The sequence below is a fragment of the Rhinoderma darwinii genome, chromosome 5 (assembly GCF_050947455.1).
Source record: "Rhinoderma darwinii isolate aRhiDar2 chromosome 5, aRhiDar2.hap1, whole genome shotgun sequence".
Classification (NCBI taxonomy): domain Eukaryota; kingdom Metazoa; phylum Chordata; class Amphibia; order Anura; family Rhinodermatidae; genus Rhinoderma; species Rhinoderma darwinii.
The window spans coordinates 94,366,845-94,393,896 of record NC_134691.1 but is presented as its reverse complement, the minus strand read 5'-3'; the positions used below and the strand labels follow the sequence as shown (position 1 = coordinate 94,393,896).

Genomic DNA, 27,052 nt, shown 5'->3' with positions numbered 1-27,052 from the left:
CCCTCACATGATATAATGACAGCACGCTCTATTCAAAAATTAACACAGCCAAGTCTAAGGACACAGCGTTGTCCGAAACGCGTAGGCTTACAGAGGATACCCTCCCTCAAATTTCTTATACACCCTGGACTTCATATCACTGGACTTCCTTTTAGAATCTAACAATTAAACTTGGAAAATCGTTTTCCATTTTAAACGCTTCAGCGCTGGATCCTACCTTCTTCCCTTGTTTCTAATATAAGACATTACATAGTGACAAAGCTAATTTACAATTCAGACAGGGGGATTGAGGACCCTGCTCAAAAGAGCTTTCCATCTATGAGGAAATAAGGGAGACAAAGTGTAAAAGTGTTTGTTCAGTACAATGGTCCTTTTATTCACATGAAGTAGTACACATAAAGCTGCATGAGCCGGTCACCAGCTAGTATCCGTGTATGATGGACATGAAATGCAGTACGGTGCAAGGAGTGTGAGGGAATCTTATTCTGATGACTAATGGGTCCAAGGAAAGGAGTCAGATTAGGGAATGTTATAGGCCTGTCTAAAAAGATGTGTTTTCAGGGCACGTTTAAAACTGTGGATATTGGGAATTAATCTGATTGTCTGAGGTAGCGCATTCCAGAGGACTCGTGCAGCACGAGAAAAATCCTGGAGGCGGGAGTGGGAGGTTCGGATTATGGAGGATTTTAATCTAAGGTCGTTGGCAGAAAGTAGAGCGCGAGTAGGCTGATAGACAGAGATGAGGGAGGAGATGTAAGGAGGTGCAGCACTGTGGAGAGCTTTGTGGGTGAGAGTAATAAGTTTGAATTTAATTCTGAAAGGGATGGGCAATCAGTGTAGTGATTGGCACAGGGTAGAGGCGTTGGTGTAGCGGTTGTTCAGAAAGATGAGCCTGGCTGCTGCATTGAGATGTCTTCCAGATATACCACCACACAGACATACAGTAGATCCCGGAAGATATCGTTCACTAATTCCTGGAACACAGCTGGAGCGTTACACAGTCCAAAGGGCATCACAAGGTATTCGTAGTGACCATCCCAGGTGTTGAATGCAGTTTTCCATTCATCACCTTTGTGGATACAGATCAAGTTATAAGCTCCGCGTAGATCAAGCAATGTGAAAATCTTGGCTCCACAAATTCTGTCGAAGAGCTCAGAGATTAGCGGCAAGGGGCATTTATTCTTGATAGTGATTTGGTTTAAACCACAATAGTCGTTACATGGCCAGAGAGATCTATCTTTCTATGAAGAAGAATCCGGCTCTGGCTGGAGAAATAGAATTCTTGATAAACCCCCTCTTGAGGTTCTCCTTGATATATGCCGACATAGCATGGGTTTCTGGCAAAGAAGGAGGATAAACCCGTCCACGAGGAGGTGAAGCTTCACAGAGCAATTCAATTGGACAATTGTAGGGGCGATGGGGGGTGAAGGACCTCAGCCTCCTTCTTGCTGAGGACTCCCGCAAAATAGGCATACTGTGGAGGCAGTCCAGAGACTGACTGAGGCATCGGGGACAGGACAGGACGAACCTGGGGAAGACAGCGGTGAAGACATCGGGATCCCCACTGGAGGACATCTAATGGAAATTCCAGTTGAGGACAGGAGTGTGTTGGCGAAGCCATGGCAGTCCCAGCAGGATAGGGTTAGTAGCTTTTGGCAGGACATAAAAAGCTATTTGTTCTGAGTGAAGAACTCCCACTTGCAACTTCAGAGGTTTAGTGATGGAACTAATTGGATCAGGCAGAGGTTGGCCATTCACAGAAGCGACTGCCAGAGGTTTCCCGAGAGGAATTATGGGCAAGTGAGGACGGTCTACTAAGGCCAGTTGTATGAAATTCGCAGCCGCTCCAGAATCCAGATAAGAAGGAATTGAGTGTGATTCTTCACCAGTGGAGATTATCACAGGAATTTATAGTTTGGGAGAGAATTTTGCAGTTGGCATTGATCCACCTAGAATAGTCTCTCCTACCCACTCTAGGTGCCGTTCTCCCATTATAAAGTATAGGAGCATGCTTCGTAAAATAAGAAAATAGGATATGTCCTATTTTTTTCGGCCGGTTTCTACGGCACGGACACTCTCCCGTAGGCATACGGGAAGGTGTCTGTCGGCCATATAAATGAATAGGCCCGCAATTACGGACCGTAATTACGGTCCGTAATTACAGGTTATTTTACGGTCGAGTGCATGGGGCCTTACTGGGCGTGTTCTTGGAACCTCATGTTGATCCGTGTAGCCAGAAGAATCAGGGCATCCAAGGAAGATGGAAGATTTCGGGCCGCCAGCTCATCTTTTATTTGAGGAGCTAATCCTTGCCAGAAGGTCACCACCAAGGCCTCATTATTCCAGGCAAGCTCTGCTGCCACAGTACGGAACTGGATAGTGTACTCTCTTACCGTTAACTCCCCTTGGCGGAGAGTTAGAAATTAAGCAGCTGCGGAAGACATTCTTCAAACAATGTGCGAAAATTTTCAAGGAATAGCTGTAGGTTGGAATATTCCGGTACCTTACTATCCCAGATAGGGTTCACCCATGCCAGAGCTTTGCCAGAGAGGAGGGAGACAATAATGGCAACCTTGTTAAGATCAGAGGGGAAGAGGTGTGCGTGTAACTGAAAGTGGATCATGCACTGGTTGAGAAAGGTCCTACAGGTTGTTGCATCTTCATTGCAACAAGGTGGAAGTGGCAACAACATTCCAGACCCAGAACATAGTGGAGTGCTGGTGGGCAGTAGAGTAGGTGGGGCAGCAATTGAAGCAAGATCCAAGCGTGTGGCAATAGCATTGACCGCTAGCAGAAGCTGATCCTGGCATGCTCGGACATCTCGCATATCGGTTTGCACCAGCGTCTTGGATTGACAAGTGGGGTCCATGGCATGAGCAAACTGTCATGGCTATGGGGTATGTGAACCCACTGGGCTGCTCCACCGTAGTTGCAGCTGGTTAAACAAAATATCAATGACTGTCACTAGGGAGAAAGTACCTGGGTCCAGACAATCGGGATCTGGTTTGTGCTGGACTATCCGAAGCTGGCTTGTACCGGACTATCAGAACTTTTCTCGGATACTGGACTTGAACACAGAAGTCGTTTTGGACAATGGATCTGAACACAGAAGTCGTCTCGGACAATGGACTTGAACACAGAAGTCGTCTCGGACAATATACTTGAACACAGAAGTCGTCTCGGATAATGGACTTGAACACAAAAGTAGTCTCGGGCAATAGTCTTTATATGGATACTGGATATGGGATACAGGATACAGCTAGGAAACCATTTGTATGGCAAATATTACTCAGGGACTGAGGAAAGACACAACATTGCTCAGGAAGACACATTGCTCAGGCACGGAGGAAAGGGGCAGGGTTCCTTTTAAAGGCCAGGGTGCTCAGGGATAGGTTAGGGATCATTTTATTGGTGCGCACGCTGGCCCTTTAAGACTTGGCACCCTATAGGACAGCCAGGGAGAGCAAGCAGAGAGCACAGCGTGCCAGCGTCCCTGGGAAGGGGAACATCGGTGAAGGGACACAGTCCTGCGGTCGCTGGTAAGAGGGAATTGCTGGCGGTCTGCAGGCGCTACAGTACCCCCCCCCTCATGCCCCCCTGTACACCGTTTAGCATGTACATCTGAAAAACTACCATCGTACATGCTAAATGTATCCAGAGAGCTTCATTAGCCTGACGGAGGCCAAAAGAGTGTCCATTTGTCCTCCGTCCCGCTGGTATACTTCAGTATAACCTTTTTTTGTTTTTGAAGGATGGCATAGTCTAGTAGACTGCATTTTTCCATCCCGTGGGATCCTGCAAAAAAGAGGATTGTTGTACTTACTATTAAAATCCCTTTCTCGTTGAATTCACTTGGGGGACGCAGTACCATGGGCAGGGCTGACCTTAGGCTACAGGGTGCCCGGTGTGGAATTGCCCTTTGGTGCACCCACTCCATTTATCATTGTTATGTATTGTGGGCATTTGGTGCTTTTGTTTGTACTGTAAGGCCCTGTTCACACGGCGTGCATTTGTCACGCCGAAAAACGCGTCAAAAACACTTGGTTTAATCTTCCCATTCACATCAATGGTATAGCGCGCCGTTAGTTCATAAGACACGTTTTATTTAAAAATGCGCCACATAAAAAAAGAAGTATCAGGTCAATTCTTTGGCATGTAAAACGCGCTGAAAATGCGCAAAAAACACACCTAATTTCTATAGTCAATGGGAGTTCTGATTGAACAGCAAAAAAACACGCTGAAGGCATGCAAAAAAACAGATAATAATAATAATAATCTTTATTTATATAGCGCCAACATATTACGCAGCACTTTACAATTTAGAGGGGACATGAAACAAACAATATCAGACATTACATAGTGACAAAGTTCATTTACAATTCAAATCTGGGGAGTGAGGACCCTGCTCGCAAGAGCTTACAATCTATGAGGAAGTAAAGGAGACACAAAGTGTAACAGTGTATGTTCTGTACAATGGTCCGGCCATTTTTATACACATGCGGTGGTAACATAAAGCTGCATGAGCCGGTCACCAGCCAGTATACGTGTATGACGGACATGAAGAGAAGGAGTGTGAGGGAATCTTATTCTGATGACTAATCTAAAAGGAGGGCCATGGAAAGGAGTCAGATTAGGGAATGTTATAGGCCTGTCTAAATAGATGTGTTTTCAGGGCACGTTTAAAACTGTGGATATTGGGAATTAATCTGATTGTCTGGGGTAGCACATTCCAGAGGACTGGTGCAGCACGAGAGAAATCCTGGAGACGATAGTGGGAGGTTCGGATTATGGAGGATTTTAATCTAAGGTCGTTGGCAGAACGTAGAGCCCGAGTAGGGTGGTAGACAGAGATGAGGGAGGAGATGTAAGGAGGTGCAGCACTGTGGAGAGCTTTGTGGGTGAGAGTAATAAGTTTGAATTTTATTCGGAAGGGGATGGGCAACCAGTGCAGTGACTGGCACAGATTAGAGGCGTTGGTGTAGCGGTTGGTCATAAAGATGAGCCTGGCTGCTGCATTGAGGATAGATTGGAGAGGGGAGAGTTTAGTGAGGGGAAGACCGACTAGTAATGAGTTACAGTAGTCAAGACGAGAGTGAATCAGAGCAACAATGAGAGTTTTGGCAGTTTCCTCCGTAAGAAAAGAGCGGATTCTGGAGATGTTTTTGAGGTGAAAATGACAGGAGCGTGAAAGTGATTGTATGTGAGGAGTAAAGGAAAGATCTGAGTCAAAAATAACCCAGAGACAGCGGGCGTGCTGCTTAGGAGTGATGATAGTGCCACACACAGAGATGGAGACATCAGGTTTAGGGAGGTTAGTAGATGGTGGGAACACAAGGAGCTCAGTTTTAGAAAGATTCAGTTTCAGATAGAGAGAGGACATGATGTTAGAGACAGCGGACAGACAATCACTGGTGTTCTGTATTAGAGCAGGGGTGATGTCACGGGAAGAGGTATATAATTGGGTGTCATCAGCGTAGAGATGGTACTGGAAGCCAAATCTGCTGATGGTTTGTCCAATAGGAGCTGTGTAGAGAGAAAAGAGCAGCAGACCTAGGACTGATCCCTGAGGAACCCCAATATCAAGGAGAAGAGGAGAAGAAGTGGAACCAGCAAATGACACACTGAACGAGCGGTCAGAGAGATAGGAGGAAAACCAAGAGAGAGCCGCGTCCTGGAGGCCAATAGAGTGGAGCATGTTAAGTAGGAGTTTGTGGTCTACAGTGTCAAAGGCTGCAGAGAGATCCAAAAGAATCAGGAGAGAGGATTTACCGTCCGATTTAGCCGCCAAGAGATCATTTGAGACTTTAGTAAGGGCAGTTTCTGTGGAGTGTAGAGTGCGGAAACCAGATTGTAAGGGGTCAAGAATGGAGTTAGCAGAGAGATAGCGGATAAGGCGAGAGTAGACCAAGCGTTCCAGGAGTTTGGAGATGAAGGGCAGATTAGAGACTGGTCGGTAGTTGGCAGCGCTGGATGGGTCAAGAGTTGGTTTTTTCAATAATGGGTTTATAATGGCATGTTTAAAAGCGGAGGGAAAGATACCAGAGGAAAGAGAGAGGTTAAATATTTTAGTCAGGTGACTAGTGACAGCTGGGGAGAGGGACTGGAGGAGGTGTGAGGGGACAGGATCACTAGGGCAGGTAGTAGGACGAGAAGAAGAGAGGAGCCTCAAGACTTCTTCTTCAGTTATTGGGTCAAATGCTGAGAGTGAAGAAGAGGGAGTGCGGGAGGGAAGGGGATCGATGTTACTAGGGGACTGGGAGAGAATATCATGCCGGATGTTGTCAATTTTAACTTTAAAATAATTGGCCAGGTCTTCAGCACTGAGATCTGTGATTGGCGTCTGCACTTTAGGACTAAGGAGGGAGTGAAAAGTATCAAAGAGGCGTTTTGGATTGTTAGATAGTGTGGAGATGAGAGAAGTGAAGTAGACTTGTTTGGCGCGGTGAAGGGCAGAGTTGTAAGTTTTGAGTATAAATTTGTAATGGAGGAAATCTGCATCCAAATGCGATTTTCTCATCAGTCGTTCGGCACATCTCAAGCACCGCTGAAGAAAGCGGGATTGAGGCGTGTGCCAGGGTTGTCGTTGTCTTTGTCGGGTGGTACGGAGTGTAGGGGGGGCTGCTTCATCCAATGCATTTTTGAGAGTGTTATTGTAAAGTTTGGCAGCCAGATTGGGACAGGAGAGGGAAGAGATAGGGGACAATGAGGACTGTAGACTGTCTATGAGTTTCACAGTGTTAATGGCATGTAGATTTCTGTATGTATGATACGTAGGGATGACCTGAGGAGGCAGAGAATATTTGATAGTAAAGGAGAGAAGATTGTGATCAGAAAGCGGGAGAGGAGAGTTAATAAAGTCAGAAACTGAGCAGAGCCGGAAGAAGACCAGGTCAAGTGAATGCCCGTCTTCATGTGTAGGAGAGTTAGTAAGTTGTGACAGACCGAGGGACGAGGTAAAAGATAGAAACTGGGAGGCAGATGAGGAGATTGGGTTATCAATGGGGATGTTGAAGTCACCCATGATGAGAGTGGGTGTTTCAGAGGATAGAAATTGTGGAAGCCAGGCAGCAAAATGATCCAGGAATTGGCGGGGTGAGCCCGCGTGAATACGCGTCAAGAACGCCTGTAGTTTAAAAAGTGCTTTACAAAAAAACTTGTGTTTTTAACACGTTTACACGTTGTTGTTTTTTAGAACAATGTGAACCCATGTTTTGTCAAGGCTGTTTTCACATTACGTCCTGCCTGTCCATTTATCATATGCGGCGGAAAAGCCCCTGGCGCATACATTAAATGGACAAAAAAACGTGTTGTGTAAATTTTTTTACTGGACGCCACTGCCTAAAATAGCGCAGTCCCACCCGCACTGAGGCTTTTTTAACCTCCATCAGGTGTATGTGACTATTTACTATACATTCTGGGAGCTTTCCTGGTGCATAAATTAAACGGATGGGCAGGATGTAATGTGAAATTACCTTTAGGCCGAGTTCACACGGGGCGGATTCGCTGCGTAAAACCACGCAGCGTTTCCACCCTGTGCGCCACAGGGAATTCCGGGCGAAAAACCGCACCAAACAGTGGGGCAGTTTCTCGCCCGGAATGTCCGCCACGAAAAACTGCAGCACTTACCCGCTGTCATCCCAGGAGACCGCTGCAACGGCGGTCACATGGGATGAAGCATCATCCCAGGAGGCCGGCCCTCTGAAATCATCCAGGCCGGCCTCCTGGAATGACGCTTCATCCATGTGACCGCCGATACCGCCTGTGATAGGCTGCAGCGGCCACTTGAGATGAAGTGTCATCCCTGGAGGATGAAACACAAATTCCTAGGTAAGTATAATATACAGCTGAGAGCAGAGAAGGTTTAACACAATATGTTTCCAATTAGAAAAGCAACCTCAAGACGACCAAAACACCCAAAAAAACATAATATAGAAATAGGGTGGGACCTGTGTCCCCCAAAGAATTAAACGAGAAAGGGATTTTACTAGTAAGTACAAAAATCCTGTTTTCTCGTTAAAGTATTCACTGGGGGACACAGTACCATGGGACATCCTAAAGCAGTCACTTAGGGTGGGAAAATAGAATCATAGCCATGCGATCAGCCTAAACCATGGCTGCTTGCAACACCATCCAACCGAAACTGGCATCGGCAGAAGCCACAGAATGGATCCAGTAAAACCTTGAAATAGTACGTAGCGAGGGCCAGGTGGTGGCTTTACAGACCTGAAGGGCAGAAGCCTGATGCCGCACCACCCAGGAGGCCCCAACTGCCCTAGTAGAATGAGCAGTAACCCGAAAGGGAGGTTCCCTACCCTTAGCAGAGTTGGCCTTTTTAACGGCCAAACGAATCCAGCTAGCAATGGTGGCCTTTGAGACCTGAGGGCCCTCAGGAACAACAAATATGGAGTCAGTCTTCCGGAAGGACTCCATAACTGCAATGTAGATCCAAGTTGCTCTAACGACATCCAAGCAATGCAAGACATGTTCCCATGGATAAAAAGGTTTAGGACTAAACAAATGAAGGACAATGTATTCATTAAGATGGAAGGAGGAAACCACCTTAGGAAGGAAGGATGGCACCGGACGTAGCACCACATTGTCCCTATTAACAACCATAAACAGAGGTTTTCAGGATAAAGCTGCCAGCTCAGAAACTCTACAGATAGAGGTGATTGCCACAAAGAAACTGCCTTCCAGGATAGGATCCTGAGAGAAACTTCCCACCAAAGGTTCGAAGAGTGCAGCCTGGAGATGGTCAAGGACCAGAATGAAGTGCCAAAGTTCCAGAGACCGATAAAGAAAAAGTCTGCAAAAAGAAAGCCAAACTGCATTGGAAAATAATAGATAGAGCTGAAACCTGCCCCTTTAGAATAACCAATCTGAGTCACTGATCCAAACTGACCTGGTGGAAGGCCAAAATACTCGTGGAACTGATGGGATTCACACCACCTAAAATAAGCCAACCAAGTGCAATGGGAAATCCTTTGGGATTTAGTCTCCTATTCTTAATCATGGTCTGAATAACCGGATCAGGGAAACCTTTAAGCTTCAAAACCACGGTTTCAACAGCCAAGCCGTCAAACGCAGCCGAGGTAAAGCAGAGTGGAACATTGGACCTTGGGAAAGGAGGTCGAACTGAAGAAGAAGAGGCCATGAGGCATCTGCTAACAGGAGAGTGAGATCCACGTACAAAGCTCAGCGTGGCCAGTCCGGGGCCACCAGAATGACTGGTATTCCTGCATCCTTGACTCTTTTCAACACTCGAGGCAGGAGTGGAAGAGGAGGAATAAGATAAAGGAGGTTGAAGGATGACCAGGAGGGAAACAGAGGATCGGCTCCTAGGGCCCTGGGATCACTGGTTCTGGTGACGTAGTCCGGGCACATGTGATTGAGGTGAGATCCGAAGAGATCCATGTCAATGAGACCCCACCGAATTCAAATGCGGTGAAAAATCTCTGAATGAAGAGACCATTCTCCGGGATCCAGACGTTCCCAGCTCAGATAATCCGCCTCCCAGTTGTCTACTCCTGGATTGTGCGCTGCTGAGAATGCTGGGACATTTTGTACCGCACAATCTTGGCAGTTTCCTTCCATACTGTCCTGCTTCTTGTACCTCCCTGATGATGGATGTACACCATTGCTGTTGGCATTGTTTGTTTGTATCCGCACTGGAAGACGCTGGAGACAAGCCGTCCAGTGAGACAGGACCAGGAAGATGGCCTTCAACTCCAAAATGTTGATCTGGAGCTGAGCTTCCAGGTGCCCTGGACTGTGAGGCAGCCGAAGACTGCCCCCCAGCCGGACAAGCTTGCGTCCGTTGTGATGACTTGCCGGTGGAGAGAGATGTTGGGGAAAGACATCCACCACAGCTGCTCCTTCTTGACTGAAAGGGGCAGATGGATCATCAGATTCAAGGAGTCTGGATACTTTTCCCAACGAGATAGAAATTGAGCAAATGGGACTGCTTCGAAGGTGGAGACCATCGTCCCCAGGACATTCATGCAAAAGTAGATGGCACAAGGGGCATTTTTGCGGAGTATTGTCACTCCCTGTCCGAGAGTGGTGATCTTGTCCTTGGGTAAGGATACCCTGGCTGCAGGTGTAACTCTAGGAAGGTTCCTTCACCAGAAGATGGTCCAAGTATGGGATAACCACTATCCTCCTGGATCTGAGAAGAGCCGTGGGTGCCGCCATGATCTTGGTGAAGACCCTTGGAGCCGTGGCCAGCCCGAAGGGGAGGGTCACAAACTCGAAACGCTCAGAACCTACTGCAAAGCGCAGAAAACGCTGATGTACTTGAGCAATGGGAACATAAAGATCAGCATCCTTGATGTCTATTAAAGAAAGGGATTTGTTGACCTCAAAGGAAGCGACCACTGATCGCAGAGAAACCATGCAAAACCTTTGAAACTTCACATGTCGATTGAGACGTTTTAGATCCAAAATGGGGCGAAGAGATCCGTCCTTCTTTTGTACTGTGAAAAGGTTTGAATAAAACCCCCTGAACAGTTCTGGAGCTGGTACTGTACAATTGCTCCTTCATGGAGGAGGTTTTGAATGGCTTGATTAAAAGCCTGGGACCTGGAGGGGCACCGAGCGGGCGTTGACAAGAAAAACCGTCCTGGAGGGCAAGAAGAAAACTCTATTTAGTAGCCTGTCGAAAATAACCTCCCAAAATCTTCAACGTTTTCTAGCCATGTCTCCCGGAAGGAGAGCAGCCGTCAATCAGAACGCAAAAAACCGGCATGGGACCGGGAGGTAGGTGAGCGGGCGGGAACGTGAGCGCGGCATGGCCAGCTTGCGGCCTAGCAGGGAACAAAACCTGGAGCCTAATTTAAATGTGCCACCGGCGGAACACCGCGGCATGTAGTAAAAACGATAATGTCTGCCAGCACATAAGTGTTAGAACCCCCTTAGTAAAGACACAACACCTCAAAATAAGAACCCCCTCTATATATACATAATTCTGTAAAGTCTGCTGCCATAGTCTGAATTGCTCCTTCCCCAGCCACAGTGGGAATTTCTTCCACACAGTGCCAGCAGGGGAGTCACCAAGTGGAACACACAAGGGAATCTCACCCTGTACCAGAAAAAGAAATAAAAATGAATAAAACTAAAATAAAAAAAACCTAGCAGAATCTGCCTCCTAGGCTAAAACTAAGTAACGGTGTGCTCAGCAGAGGTCATAGCGGCCTATACCCATGGTACTGTGTCCCCCAGTAAATACTTTAACGAGAAAAAAGGTTTACCGCTCGGTATATGTTTTTTAAAATATTGGAGCCTATGGGTATATGTATGCAACTGTATGGTATACATATACGTCATGGGCTTTTCAAAAGACTTTCATGACGTATACATTAAACAGATACCATTTTAGTTTATCCATCACCCATAGACTATAACTATATTCGTCCAACGTGTACGTCATGGACTCGCATGACACAGTTCACAACATATTCGCTTAACTGATACCATTACAGTTTATAGTCACGGATGCCACTATAAGGCATCCGTCACAACCTACGTTTAATGTATGCGCAGGGAGTTTTTCCCAGGTTATACGTTAAACGTACGTGGCCAAAACATGATCTGATCTGGGCCATGCATGTATGACCAGCTAGATATGTTTTTGACTGTTATGAAATGCTGCACAACTTTTTCCTAAATATGTCACATATTTGGCAGCATGGTAAAAAAAAACAAATCTGTCACCCACTAGTGATTTGAAATACATGAGAGATCTGAGTCTAGAGGAGGAACTCTAGCTCTTCAGGAGATTAATATCCTCTCTGAATTTCTGCATTGTTCTGCGTGATAGACTAATTAGGATCCTATGTTGCACATATTATAGCTCTTATTGTTTATGCTTCAACACACAGTAATTATGCTTTGCAATACTAGTTTGGAGTTAGTGTAGCTAACAGCTTTGTATGATGACAACCTAATGATACTTCTAAGACTGGTCAATATAAGGGAAAAAAGTGAATATGGTACAGTCCGGATAACACACAATAATAGTCTGACTGGAAATCTGGACAGTGGAAATGAAATTATGAGAAAATACCAAGACTGATTTACAACTACTGCAAGACTTTGGATAAAATTAATTCTTGTTGGTGAATATATTTATTGCACACTAAAAATGGAATTTATACCTGATGTGGGACATTTTTGACATATGGATAGGCTAACACCTCACATCATAACATGAAGTCCTTGCATGGGATAAAAGCAGTGCAAAGTAAAGAAGCTGCCAATAGTAACCAATCATATGTCTGATTTTAAATTTTTAAGGGTCCTAGAAATTAGCTTAAATTTCACTGGTAGGATGAGGGTCGGATTAAACTTTATAAAGGCTCCTGGGCAAAAAATGTTGTGGGGCTCCATCCCACCTCTGTGGTGTGTATTTCATGGGAGCCCTTATTGCAGCCACATATAGGAGAAGGAGCCATGCATGGGCATGACCCTCTCCACTGAAGTCTTTAGGAGTTATGGAGACAGCCAAACCAGCAACTCTCATCAAACTTCCCTTCTCACTTCAAAAGAGAGAGCCTCACACATGCCAGACGACTCCTCCAGTGGCAGATCCTCATATGGGCGGTTTGGGCCGCCGCCCGGGGTCCAAGGCTCCCAGGGGGCCCATGACCGCCTGAACTGCACATAACTTTAATAAACTATGCAGGGCTGCTGCCAGCCACATTCTAGCGGTCATCGGTCTCACCTGCTGATGAAGAGGTGGGGGGTGCAGGGGGAGTCAATTGCAGGGACGAGCTAGGCCAGGGAACATGGGGCCGGCGGCAGGAGCACATCAGCTGTACAGAGCAGACTGTCAAAAGAGAGTGATGGGCAGGCGCTGGAGTCACTCTTCCTGACAGCCTGTTCCTCGAGCACTGTCCCGGCAGTCTACACCTCCAGCAGCTGCATGATAATGGCAAGACTGCAACTAGGAGGTGAAGGACCTGTAGTGACATCACAGTCACATGATCAAGGTCCTGTAGGCTGTACCAGAGCACAAGCACCGCAGGGGAAGAGGCTCTGGTATGTGTGTGTGTGTGTGTGTGTGTGTGTGTGTATGTATAGTGTATATAGTGTATGTAGTGCATATAGTGTGTGTGTATAATGTGTGTGTATAGTGCATATAGTGTGTGTATAGTGTGTGTGTGTGTATAGTGTGTATAGTGTGTGTATAGTGCATATAGTGTGTGTGTGTGTGTGTATATAGTGTGTGGATATAGTATGTGTGTATAGTGCAAATAGTGTGTGTGTGTGTGTGTGTGTGTGTGTGTGTGTAAAGTGCATATAGTGTGTCTGTGTGTATAGTGCATATAGTGTGTGTGTATAGTGCATATAATGCGTGTGTGTGTGTGTGTGTGTGTGTGTATAGTGCATATAGTGTGTATATAGTGTGTGTGTGTGTGTGTGTGTGTGTGTATAGTGCATATAGTGTGTGTATGGTGCATATAGTGTGTGTGTGTGTGTGTATAGTGTATATAGTGTGTGTATAGTGCATATACTGTGTATGTGTATAGTGCATATAGTGTGTATAGCGTATATAGTGTGTGTAGTGCATATAGTTTGTACAGTGCATATAGGGTATGTGTATAGTGCACATAGTGTGTGTGTGTGTGTGTGTGTGTATGTATGTATAATGCATATAGTGTGTGTATAGTGTGTGTGTATATATAGTGTAAGTCTATATAATGTGTGTTATGTCTATAGTGTATATAGTCTGTGTCTATATAGTGTGTGGTGTGTATAGTCTATATAGTGTGTGTGTGTATAGTGTATATAGTGTAGGTCTATATAGTGTGTGTGTGTGTGTGTGTGTGTGTGTATAGTGTATATAGTGTAAGTCTATATAGTGTGTGGTATGTGTATAGTGTGTATAGTGTATGTCTATATAGTGTGTGTGTATAGTGTATATAGTGTTAGTCTATATAGCGTGTGTATATTGTAAGTCTATATAGTGTGTGGTGTGTATAGTGTATATCTGACATATCACTGACACGATAAAAGTACAGAAATCAAAAGCTCTTTCAATCAAAAAAAAACTTAACAGGCCAAGTTACATGTTAACATAGGACCCCTTTTTTTATATCACCTTCACAATTCTTGCATCCATTGAATTTGTAAGTATTTGGACAGTTTCTGCTTGAATATCTTTGCAGGATGTCAGAATAACCTCCCAGAGCTTCTGTTTTGATGTGAACTGCCTCCCACCCTCATAGATATTTTGCTTGAGGATGCTCCAAAAGTTCTCAATAGGGTTGAGGTCAGGGGAACATGGGGGCCACACCATGAGTTTCTCTCCTTTTATGCCCATAGATGCCAATGACACAGAGGTATTCTTTGCAGCATGAGATGGTGCATTGTCATGCATGAAGATAATTTTGCTATGGAAGGCACGGTTCTTCTTTTTGTACCACGGAAGAAAGTGGTCAGTCATAAACTCTGCGTACTTTGCAGAGGTCATTTTCACACCGTCAGGGACCCTAAAGGGGCCTACCAGCTCTCTCCCCATGATTCCAGCCCAAAACATGACTCCGCCACCTCCTTGCTGACGTTGCAGCCTTGTTGGCACATGGTGGCCATTCCCCAACCATCCACTACTCCATCCATCTGGACCATCCAGGGTTGCACAGTACTCATCAGTAAACAACACGGTTTGAAAATTAGTCTTCATGTATTTCTGATTTATAAACCTAGAAACGGAGTCCGACACACCAAGGTTTGGTTAAAAATGACAAATTTTATTAGAACAGATAACAAAAGACATTTAAAAGTTAAAGATGATGGCCACAGTGTGAAAAGGATGCCAGACAGTGATGTAGGCAATGTTAGAGTTGTAATACATTAAATAACAAAGTGACAAGGGGAAGAAATGAGCAATTCCTAATTCATAAATGAATGAATAAATGAAATAAATAAATAAATGAATAAATAAATATATAAATAAATAAATATGAGTGTAGCTATAGTGCACACAGTCCTGCACCCAGTGTAATGGGTGAGGATCACACCAGGCGGTGATATTAATCACAGCCAGATGCAGGAGTTGGAGAGAGCAACAGTCCACTCGCACATGTATAACCATCAAAGGAATACATGCATAGAAGGAACGGCTGAAATAGCTGAAATGAAGCAAAACGTCTTACCCATGTCACAGTTGGCACTGTCTGGCATCAACCCCTCATGTATTTCTGAGCCCACTGCAACCGTTTCTGCTTGCGAGCATTGTTTAGGGGTGGCCGAATAATAGCTTTATGCACACTTGCAAACATCTGGAGAATCCTACACCTTGAGGTTCGCGGGACTCCAGAGGCACCAGCGGCTTCAAACACCTGTTTGCTGCTTTGCAATGGCATTTTAGCAGCTGCTCTCCTAATCCTATTAATTTGTCTGGCAGAAACCTTTCTCATTATGCCTTTATCTGAATGAACCCGTCTGTGCTCTGAATCAGCCACAAATCTTTTCACAGTATGATGATAACGCTTAAGTTTTCTTGAATTATCCAATGTTTTCATACCTTGTCCAAGGTATTGCACTATTTCACGCTTTTCGGCAGCAGAGAGATCCTTTTTCTTTCCCATATTGCATGAAACCTGTGGCCTGCTTAATAATGTGGAACGTCTTTCTTAAGTAGTTTTCCTTTGATTGGGCACACCTGGCAAACTAATTATCACAGGTGTCTGAGATTGATTACAATGATCCAAAGAGCCCTAAGACACAATACCATCCATGAGTTTAATTGAAAAACTAATAATTAAAAGTTTATGACACTTAAATCCAATGTGCATAATAATTTGGAACACGGTGTACAGGGTTCAGGAGATAAAATGATTGGTAAATTGAGCCTTGGACGGTGGGGCCCAAGTATCACGTGGTTCTGGCTGCTGAGGTCCCAATACAAAAAAGTTTGAGAAGCCCTGCTGTAGGTGGTGGAGGCCCCTGGGCTTGTGCCCAATTTGCCCTCTTTATAATCTGGGTAGGATAATACACTGTTTATTACTGGGATCTTATTAACCATTGCAGTGTTTTATAACGGTTGAAAAGGTGTTTTTGAAGCCAAAGCAAGTGCAAATTCATATCATTCTATTGGCCATAAAACAAAGGATAATACACACAGCATTTTTTTCTTCACCTAAAGTGTATTAAAACAAGAGGGTTCAACAGAGACCAGTAAACATTGGTGATATATGATGATCTTTGCTTATGAATATAAGCATTATTGCTGCTTAATTTTGAGTGTGGCTTTACTTCTCCTTACTGTTTTTATAACACCATGGGTGGGGAGTGAGGCTACCAAGGGGGTGCACAAAATACTAAGCTTATATATATGTGAGTATTGAAGTGAGGAATTCCTTGAAAGACTCAACATCCAATTAAAACAGAAGACCTAACTGCAGTAACATTTTAAGTGAGGCTGTCATCCGTTTTTAGACTCCCAAACGGCTATTTACCTATAGGGTAAAGCAGTAGAAACATAACGCAAAGACGTTTTATCCTGACACACACCGTATCTTGAGCTCCAACCACTCTCCTTGCCCTCCCCTCTACAGTTGATGGACCGCTCTACTTGTATGATGCTGAAGACAAGTAGAGTTATTAACCATCTGCAGAGGGGAAGGGTAGGGGAGGGTTTGGAGCTCAAGATGCCGGACACTTCATGGTTTGGCGGACACTGTAAACCTAATCTGCATATGGTGCATGGCAGGATAAAACTTCTGTTTTACCTTGATCCAAGGACTAAGATATTCAACAGTGGTATGTTTCTACTTCTTTACCAGACAGCTAACTAGGGGCATTAGCTGTTCGGGAGGCTAAAAACAGTTGACAGACTCCCTTTAAAGTGTACCTATAGTTTCAACTTTTTTCTTCATAAAACAATAATGTACGCAAAGATAATAAACATTGTAACATATTCTATTCTAAAAAAAATCCTCTATATCCACTTTTCAGATGCCTCTTTCCCCCTGTACTGGGCTATTTCACTGTAACTGTTCAGAAACTCTGAACTCACTGAAAAATTACATCAACTAGGAGGCATTAAAATACACAGAACTTTCAATTTCACTAAAGCTCACCCAGGACACTGATCAGAAACCTCTGCTAGTTCATTACAAGCAGGAACAGAATTATTAGGTGGAGGACAGGGAACAGTGGTCCTGACTGTAGTAGAATATCATAGCAGATAGTGCCGTCCCTCTGGAACTGAGCTAATGAAAAATAATTAGAGATGGAGCCTGCAGATGGCCGGACGGCTAAAAAATACATCATACAGGTGTGGTGGAAGTGACATGGAATGTTTGCCTATTCCTAAATGTTACCTATTGCATATTTATCACCTTCAATAGTTTCTGATTGTAACCAAATTGTTATGTTAGATGTGGTGTGGTGAGCTTTTTTGTCAGTTTGGGGCAAAAATGGTTATTATCTTCCTGGAAAATTATTTTGAATTTCAAGGTACCAATAAATATGAAAACAAAATCATAAAGTGAAGCAAAGGTCAGGACTTCCATAACAATGAAAGTCATGGGACCCACATAACATTGCCTGCCATAGGACCCACATACTTGCGCCCGCCATTGGACCACATATAGTGAAAGCCATAGGACACCACAATAGTGACAGTCATAGGACCCTTAGAATAGTGCTAGTCACAAGACCCCCATAACAATGCCTGCCACAAGACCCCATAACAGTTGCTGCCACATCATCCCCATAAATGTGCCTACCACTGGACTTCCTTAACAGTGACAGCGACAAGATCCCCATAATAGTGATAACCAGAGGACTCCCATAACATTGACAGGCACATGTGTTATATAACAGTGACAGCCACAGGACTCCCATAACAGTGACAACCATGGCCCCCTCAACAGGACATCTGCTTTCCGTCGAAAAGTTTTGTTGCACATTCATTTGAAAATATTCTGAAAAAATTATCTGAAACAAATGATTCCAGTCAAAATAATACAGAATTCCTACAGCATCCTCGATGCCTCCTTTATCTTATTATGTGCCTGACATATTATTTCAATTTAACATATGTGGGGTCAATTTATGCTGAATAGTTATTAGAAGCCATGATAACAAAAGTCATTACACTGCAGTTCCGTTTTGACAGTAAAAATTTCAGCAACATTATCACAAATCCTCCTGCATTAGTGCAATGATCCTTACTATAGCTTCATATTAGAATGAAAAGGCCGCTCTAGCATACTTGATAAAAACTTCTTCCCAGCTCATATTTTATACTTGCGTGTTTTTTTTTTAACATTTGTAACCACTTTCAAGGGGTTATTTTTCAAGTTTAAGATTTTAAAAGAAAAAAAATTAAACAAATGAAAATGCTACATTAACCCATTCTTGTCTGCCCCATATAAATTAACGTGCTAAAAGGATCGATCCTCATGTCATTAGATTGATAATTCACGTCCCCTGTTGGATGGCACTACAAGCTCCTGTGCACTGTGCCCTCGGACTACGAGACTGACAGCCTGATCCAGTATTGTTACAGGGAACTTAAAAAAAATTCAGTTCCCTTTTAGTAGAAACCTGTAACTTGCGGCGCTGCATTTAAGCAGTTGCCATGGGAACCTGTAATGTAATTGATGAGACTATAGAACATCCCGAAAAGACACAATCTTAGTCTTCTTCTCTGTCCTAATTTTTTTTAGGTTGTTACTATTATATTAATCTTATCAGTGAATTGTGTGTTAGTGTTAGACATTCTGCCTGTACACAAGCACATTTTACATGGGTGTCAGGCATTAATGTTATAATAGGTTCAGATCATGCAGAATGTATGTTACCCCAAACATGCAAAAACTATCTCTGGCCACAACTGTTCTATCCCAGACCTATTTCTATAGATGATTATATCACCCATGTGCAGAGGCTGTAGAACACAGATAAAACTAAAATGGGAACTTAATCCCCTGTGATAAAGTGATATCATCCATTAGACCGGTGGCTCTTAACCAATAGCTCAGGAGCCACAAGTGGCTCACGACCCCCCGCTGTGTGACTCGCAGTAGTAGCCCTGAGTTATGAGCATATGCCCATGCTAGATTATGACATCCACATTAACATTATTAGAGACATATCCTATACACAGAACAGTGACAATTTGGGTGGTGTAATATCAGTGTGTCCAATTTCAAATTGCAAATTGAAATTTTATGATTTTGTGTTTCTACACATAAAAGATATTAAAATTTTTGAGTTGAATGTGGCTCTCAACCATCACCCAAAGTTGAATAAGGCTCACAAGTTATAAAAGGTTGTGGACCTCTGCATTAGTCATAGTACACAAATTCAGCATAGTTATACGCAAGGGGATTAGAGAATGTCAGTATGGATGCCATTTCATCGCTGATGGCAGTGATTGGCTTCCACGGTCATGTGTAAACTATAAATCATTGGCACAGGGGTGTAAGGGAATTTGAAAGGTGGGTATATGAGTTACATAGTTACATAGTTACATAGTTAGTACGGCTGAAAAAAGACACATGTCCATCAAGTTCAACCAAGGGAAGGGAAAAGGGAAGGAAAAATTTCTACACATAGGAGCTAATATTTTTTTGTTCTAGGAAATTATCTAACCCTTTTTTAAAGCCATCTACTGTCCCTGCTGTGACCAGCTCCTGCGGTAGGCTATTCCATAGATTCACAGTTCTCACTGTAAAGAAGCCTTGTCGCCTCTGCAGCTTGAACCTTTTTTTCTCCAGACGGAGGGAGTGCCCCCTTGTTTTTTGAGGGGGTTTTACAAGGAACAGGATTTCACCATATTTTTTGTATGTGCCATTAATATATTTATATAAGTTAATCATGTCCCCCCTTAGTCGTCTTTTTTCAAGGCTAAATAGGTTTAATTCTTTCAATCTTTCCTGATAACTTAAATTCTCCATGCCCCTAATTAGCTTCGTTGCTCTTCTTTGTATTTTTTCCAACTGCAGGGCATCCTTTCTATGAACTGGAGCCCAGAACTGAACTGCATATTCTAGATGAGGCCTCACTAATGCTTTGTAAAGTGGTAATATTACATCCCTGTCCCGCGAGTCCATGCCTCTTTTAATACACGACAATATCCTGCTGGCCTTTGAAGCAGCTGATTGACACTGCATGCTGTTATTGAGTTTATGATTTACAAGTACACCCAGATCCTTCTCAACAAGTGAATCCGCCAGTGTAGCTCCCCCTAGGACATATGATGCATGCAGGTTGTTGGTACCCAGATGCATAACTTTACATTTATCTACATTAAACTTCATCTGCCAAGTGGACGCCCAAACACTTAGTTTGTTTAAATCTGCCTGTAATTCATGAACATCTTTCATAGTCTGAACTATATTACATAGCTTGGTGTCATCTGCAAAAATAGAAATAGTGCTATTAATCCCATCCTCTATATCATTAATAAATAAGTTGAATAATAGTGATCCCAGCACTGAACCCTGGAGTACACCACTTATAACCGGTGACCATTCAGAGAAGGAATCATTGACCACAACTCTCTGGATACGGTCCTTGAGCCAATTCTCAAACCAATTACAAACTATATTTTCTAAACCTATAGTCCTTAATTTACCCATTAGGCGTCTATGGGGGACAGTGTCAAATGCCTTTGCAAAGTCCAAAAACACTAAATCCACAGCGGCCCCTCTGTCTAGACTTCTGCTCACCTCTTCATAAAAACAGATTAGGTTAGTTTGACAACTTCTGTCCTTAGTAAAACCGTGCTGGCTGTCACTTATAATGCTATTTATTGTCACATAATCCTGTATATAGTCCCTCAATAGCCCCTCAAACATTTTCCCCACGATGGATGTTAAGCTTACTGGTCTATAATTACCTGGGGAAGACCTAGTTTTGTTTTGTTTTTTAGCGTTACACAGCTTATACTGGGCTTTTTCAAACTGTCGGAAAATTCCTTTAGGCCCTGTTTACACTGAGTTTTTTGACGAGTTTTTTGGGGCAGAAACCGCGCCAAAAAACTCCTCAAAAACCGCCCGAAAATGCCTCCCATTGATTTCAATGGGAGGCAGACGAGTTTTTTAACGACGAGTAAAAAAAAACTCGTCGTGGTAAAAAGAAGCAACATGACCCATCTTGAGGCGGTTTCCGCCTCCAAAACCCCATTTCAATGAGTCAGAAAGAGGAAAAAAAAACCTTGACGAGTGTTTTGACGAGTTTTTGTCAAACCACTGTGCAAAAACCTACTGGAGCAGTTTTTGCAGGAGGAATTTTCCTCCTGCAAAAAACTCTGTGTGAACACAGCCTTAAAGCAATATGCAAAAAGTTAGTAAGCTGTTCATATTGTGTTTTTGTACCAGTAAGGCTTCGTTCACATCTGCGTCGGGGTTCTGTTCGTGGGTTCCGTCAGACCTTTCCGTCAGGGGAACCCACGAATGGAAACCATAGCTTTCTATTTACATTACCATTGATTTCAATGGTAACGCTTCCAATGCTAATTGTTTCCGTTTGTCTCCATTCCGCACGGTTTTTGTTTTTTTGGTGGAATAATAGCATAGTCGACAAAAAAACTGAAACCTTACGGAACGGAGACAAACGGAAACCATTAGCAACGGAAGCGTTAACATTGAAATAGTAATGCAAACGGAAAGCTATGGTTTCCGTTAATGGGCTCCCCTGACGGAAAGGTCTGATGGAACCTACGAACGGAACCCCCGATGCAGATGTGAACGAAGCCTAAGATGTGCAATGTAGGACAATCCCTAATGATTGCCAATAGTGGCTCAGTTGTTCCTAATAACAAAATCTAACCCTAATTCTAGTAACAATGCAATAAATCTTTATCATCAATGTCCCCTTTGAAGCAAATAATCCAAAAATGAGTATCTTCCTGCTTTGTTAGAGTCTTTACACTTGTCAACTTCATGTGGCTTTTTATCATTATTTCATTATAAATTATGACAAAACATTTCTTGTGGTTAAGATATGTAACTGATATGTAACCAGCTGTTATTTTGTCCATGCATGAATAATACCTTAGGAGACATGGTTGAGGAATTTTTTAAAGCCATCCGGGAATAACTTTATGCCAGATTATCAAAGCATAATGCTCTCCAATATAAACAGCGATTTCTCACTTTATAATATTAATTTATTTAAGAGCATATCCCTGAAAAAAAAAAAAAACTTGCGAAACCATAACCCTATGGACAATCATTAATCTGCCTTACAAATTATTAAACCAAAATTTACAAAAAATAAAATACAGTGAAATTCTTTTAATCCGACATATGTCCAGCACAGAAGTGCATGATTATCTTGAATTTCACAAGATCAAAACAAAAAGATGGAGCAGAAAGCATCAATTAAAATACTAAATTGAGAACTAGGATAGTGGCATACTTTAGATACATTTAGACGTAGTGCATAGTGTAACAAATGGATTTTGCTGTACAATAAAAAAACAATTCCCAGTTTTCCATGCCACACAATGGGTAAAATGTAACTGTCCCTTTGCACCTCAACCAGAAGTCCTTCAATGCACACCACTGTTCCATGTCTAACTCAAAGGAAAGGTTCTGATACACCACTAAGGAAGAAATGCCGTAGTACCACTAAGAGCTTCACTGATTGGCTGCTTGTTCAAGCCAACAGGTAATTGGCCCCTGCTCAAGGGCCCAGAGTGGTTGGGGGCCACAGCCCACCACCAATTGCACCATAAGTAAAAGAAGGCAGACCTGCACGTAAACTTTAACTAGTGTGCTATGAAATGACCAAGTCACAGGATGAGAGTGTTTGTGTGTTTATGGTCTATGTATTGTGCGTGTACACCGTTTAGCCATTACATTACAACCACTGACAGGTGAAGTGAATAATATTATCTTGTTACAAAGTCACCTGTAAAGGGTTGGGATATATTAGGCAGCAAGTGAACAGTCAGTTCTTGAAGATGAAGTGTTGGAAGCCAGAAAAATGGCCAGACGTAAGGAACTGAGCGAATTTAACAAGTGTCAAACTGTGATGGCAAGACGACTGTATCTCCAAAATGACAGGTCTTTGTGAGGTGTTCCCCGAAAGCAGTGGTCAGTACCTACCAAAAGTGATCTAAGGAAAAACAAGCAGTGAACGGACGACATGGTCATGGGCACCAGGGCTCATTAATGCGCGTTGAGAGCAAAGGCTAGCCGTTCTGGTCCGATTCCTTCAGAAGAGCTACGGTAGCACAAATTGATGAAAACGTTAAAGGGTTTTCTCATTATGATCATTTATCACCTATCCACAGAATAGGTGATAAATATCTGATCGGTGTGGGTCCGACCGCTGGGACGCCCACCGATCCAGAAAACAGGGGGTCCCAGAGTGCCCTATGTGAATGGAGCGGGGCTGCGCACGCTCAGCACCAATACATTCACTTTCTACGGGGCTGCCAGAGATACTTTTTATGGGGCTGCTCAATTACTCTTGTATTACTGCCTTTCTATCACATTTATTATGCTGAGTGTACGGGGTGATTCACGAAACATTGGTATAGTAATAAAATACAGACTTATTCACAATACATTAACAATACCCCAAAAAAATACCATTACACTACTTTTACCCATCCACATGCCTACATACACACAACCAGGCTGTCCTGTTCTTATACAAATGATATACTGAAACATATCAATGGATTAACGATAATAATTATATTACAGTTCTACTTCTTATGGATGAAATATTCTAGCAGATGACATGGCTCCCAAAACCATCACTGACTGTGGAAACTTCACACTGGACCGCAAGGAACTTGGATTGATGCCTCTCCACTCTTCCTCCAGACTCTGGGACCTTGATTTCCAAATAAAATGCAAAATTTACTTTCATCTGAAAACAGGACTTTGGACCACTGAGCAACAGTGTTGGTCCACTGTGTTATATCAAGTCCAGAGTCAACGCTGCCGTCTACCTGGAAATTTTCGAGCACTTCATGCTTCCCTCTGCTGACAAGCTTTATGGAGATGCTGGTTTAATTTTCTAGCAGAACTTGGCACCTGCCCACACTGCCAAAACTACCAATACCTGGTTTAATAACCGTAGTATCTATGGGGTATTGTCAAGAGGAAGATGAGACACCAGACACAACAATTCAGACGAGCTAAAGGCCACTATCAAAGCAACCTGGGCTTCCATAACACCTCAGCAGTGCCACAGGCTGATTGCCTCCATGCCACGCCGCATTGATGCAGTAATTCATGCAAAAGGAGCTCCGACCAAGTATTGAGTGCATATACACTACCGTTCAAAAGTTTAGGGTCACTTAGAAATTTCCTTATTTTTGAAAGAAAAGCACAGTTTTTTTCAATGACGATAACATTAAATTAATCAAAAATACACTCTATACATTGTTAATGTGCTAAATGACTATTCTAGCTGCAAATATCTGTTTTTTAATGCAACATCTACATAGGTTTATAGAGGCCCATTTCCAGCAACCATTACTCCAGTGTTCTAATGGTACATTGTGTTTGCTAACTGTGTTAGAAGGCTAATGGATGATTAGAAAACACTTGAAAATCCTTGTGCAATAATGTTAGCACCGCTGTAAACAGTTTTGCTGTTTAGAGGAGCTATAAAACTGACCTTCCTTTGAGCTAGTTGAGAATCTGGAGCATCACATTTGTGGGTTCGATTAAACTCTCAAAATGTCTAGAAAAAGAGAGCTTTCATGTGAAACTCGACAGTCTATTCTTGTTCTTAGAAATGAAGGCTATTCCATGCGAGAAATTGCAAAGAAACTGAAGATTTCCTACAACGGTGTGTACTACTCCCTTCAGAGGACAGCACAAACAGGCTCTAACCAGAGTAGAAAGAGAAGTGGGAGGCCCCGCTGCACAACTGAGCAACAAGACAAGTACATTATAGTCTCTAGTTTGAGAAATAGACGCCTCACAGGTCCTCAACTGGCAGCTTCATTAAATAGTACCCGCAAAACGCCAGTGTCAACTTCTACAGTGAAGAGGCGACTCCGGGATGCTGGCCTTCAGGGCAGAGTGGCAAAGAAAAAGCCATATCTCAGACTGGCTAATAAAAGGAAAAGATTAATATGGGCAAAAGCACACAGACATTGGACAGAGGAAGATTGGAAAAAAGTGTTATGGACAGACGAATCGAAGTTTGAGGTGTTTGGATCACACAGAAGAACATTTGTGAGATACAAAACAACTGAAAAGATGCTGGAAGAGTGCCTGACGCCATCTGTCAAGCATGGTGGAGGTAATGTGATGGTCTGGGGTTGCTTTGGTGCTGGTAAAGTGGGAGATTTGTACAAGGTAAAAGGGATTTTGAATAAGGAAGGCTATCCCTCTATTTTGCAATACCATGCCATACCCTGTGGACAGCGCTTGATTGGAGCCAATTTCATCCTACAACAGGACAATGACCCAAAGCACACCTCCAAATTATGCAAGAACTAATTAGGGAAGAAGCAGGCAGCTGGTATTCTATCTGTAATGGAGTGGCCAACGCAGTCACCAGATCTCAACCCCATAGAGCTGTTGTGGGAGCAGCTTGACCGTATGGTACGCAAGAAGTGCCCATCAAGCCAATCCAACTTGTGGGAGGGGCTTCTGGAAGCATGGGGTGAAATTTCTCCTGATTACCTCAGCAAATTAACAGCTAGAATGCCAAAGGTCTGCAATGCTGTAATTGCTGCAAATGGAGCATTCTTTGACGAAAGCAAACTTTGAAGGAGAAAATTATTATTTCAAATAAAAATCATTATTTCTAACCTTGTCAATGTCTTGACTATATTTTCTAGTCATTTTGCAACTCATTTGATAAATATAAGTGTGAGTTTTCATGGAAACCACAAAATTGTCTGGGTGACCCTAAACTTTTGAACGGTATCGTGTATATATATATATATATATATATATATATATATGTAGATTTATATATATATATATATATATATATATGAGACAGCACCATATGTATATGTATATATAAATATATATATATATATATATATACACACACAGGGTGGGCCATTTATATGGATACACCTAAATAAAATGGGAATGGTTGGTGATATTAACTTCCTGTTTGTGGCACATTAGTATATGGGAGGGGGGAAACTTTTCAAGCTGGGTGTTGACCATGGCGGCCATTTTGAAGTCGGCCATTTTGTATCCAACTTTAGTTTTTTCAATGGGAAGAGGGTCATGTGACACATCAAACTTATCGAGCATTTCACAAGAAAAACAATGGTGTGCTTGCTTTTAACGTTACTTTGTTCTTTCATGAGTTATTTACAAGTTTTTGACCACTTATAAAATGTGTTCAAAGTGCTGCCCATTGTGTTGGATTGTCAATGCAACCCTCTTCTCCCACTCTTCACACACTGATAGCAACACCGCAGAAGAAATGCTAGCACAGGCTTCCAGTATCCGTAGTTTCAGTTGCTGCACATCTCGTATCTTCACAGCATAGACAATTGCCTTCAGATGAACCCAAAGATAAAAGTCACCTCAAGGCCACGGGATATCTGAAATTGCTACATGATGATGTGTTTCCCTCTTTATGCACTGAAGCTGGCACGTTCCCTGAGTTTTTCCAGCAAGATGGTGCACCACCACATTATGGGTGTCAGGTCCGAGCATTCCTAGATGAACAGTTTCCTGGAAATTGGATTGGTCGTCGTGGGCCAGTTGAATGGCCCCCTAGGTCTCCCGATCTGACCCCCTTAGACTTTTATCTTTGGGGTCATCTGAAGGCAATTGTCTATGCTGTGAAGATACGAGATGTGCAGCAACTGAAACTATGGATACTGGAAGCCTGTGCTAGCATTTCTTCTGCGGTGTTGCTATCAATGTGTGAAGAGTGGGAGGAGAGGGTTGCATTGACAATCCAACACAATAGGCAGCACTTTGAACACATTTTATAAGTGGTCAGAAACTTGTAAATAACTCATGAAAGAATAAAGTAACGTTAAAACCAAGCACACCATTGTTTTTCTTGTGAAATTCTCGATAAGTTTGATGTGTCATATGACCCTCTTCCCATTGAAAAAACTAAAGTTGGATATAAA

The 27,052-nt window shown here is 43.0% G+C and overlaps 1 protein-coding gene across 2 annotated transcripts in view; it reads right to left on the bottom strand.

The window, feature by feature from the left end:
* Positions 1-27,052, bottom strand: part of CCDC178 (coiled-coil domain containing 178) — a 425,544-nt gene that overhangs the window by 101,879 nt on the left and 296,613 nt on the right. The gene's annotated exons all lie outside the window — the stretch shown is intronic.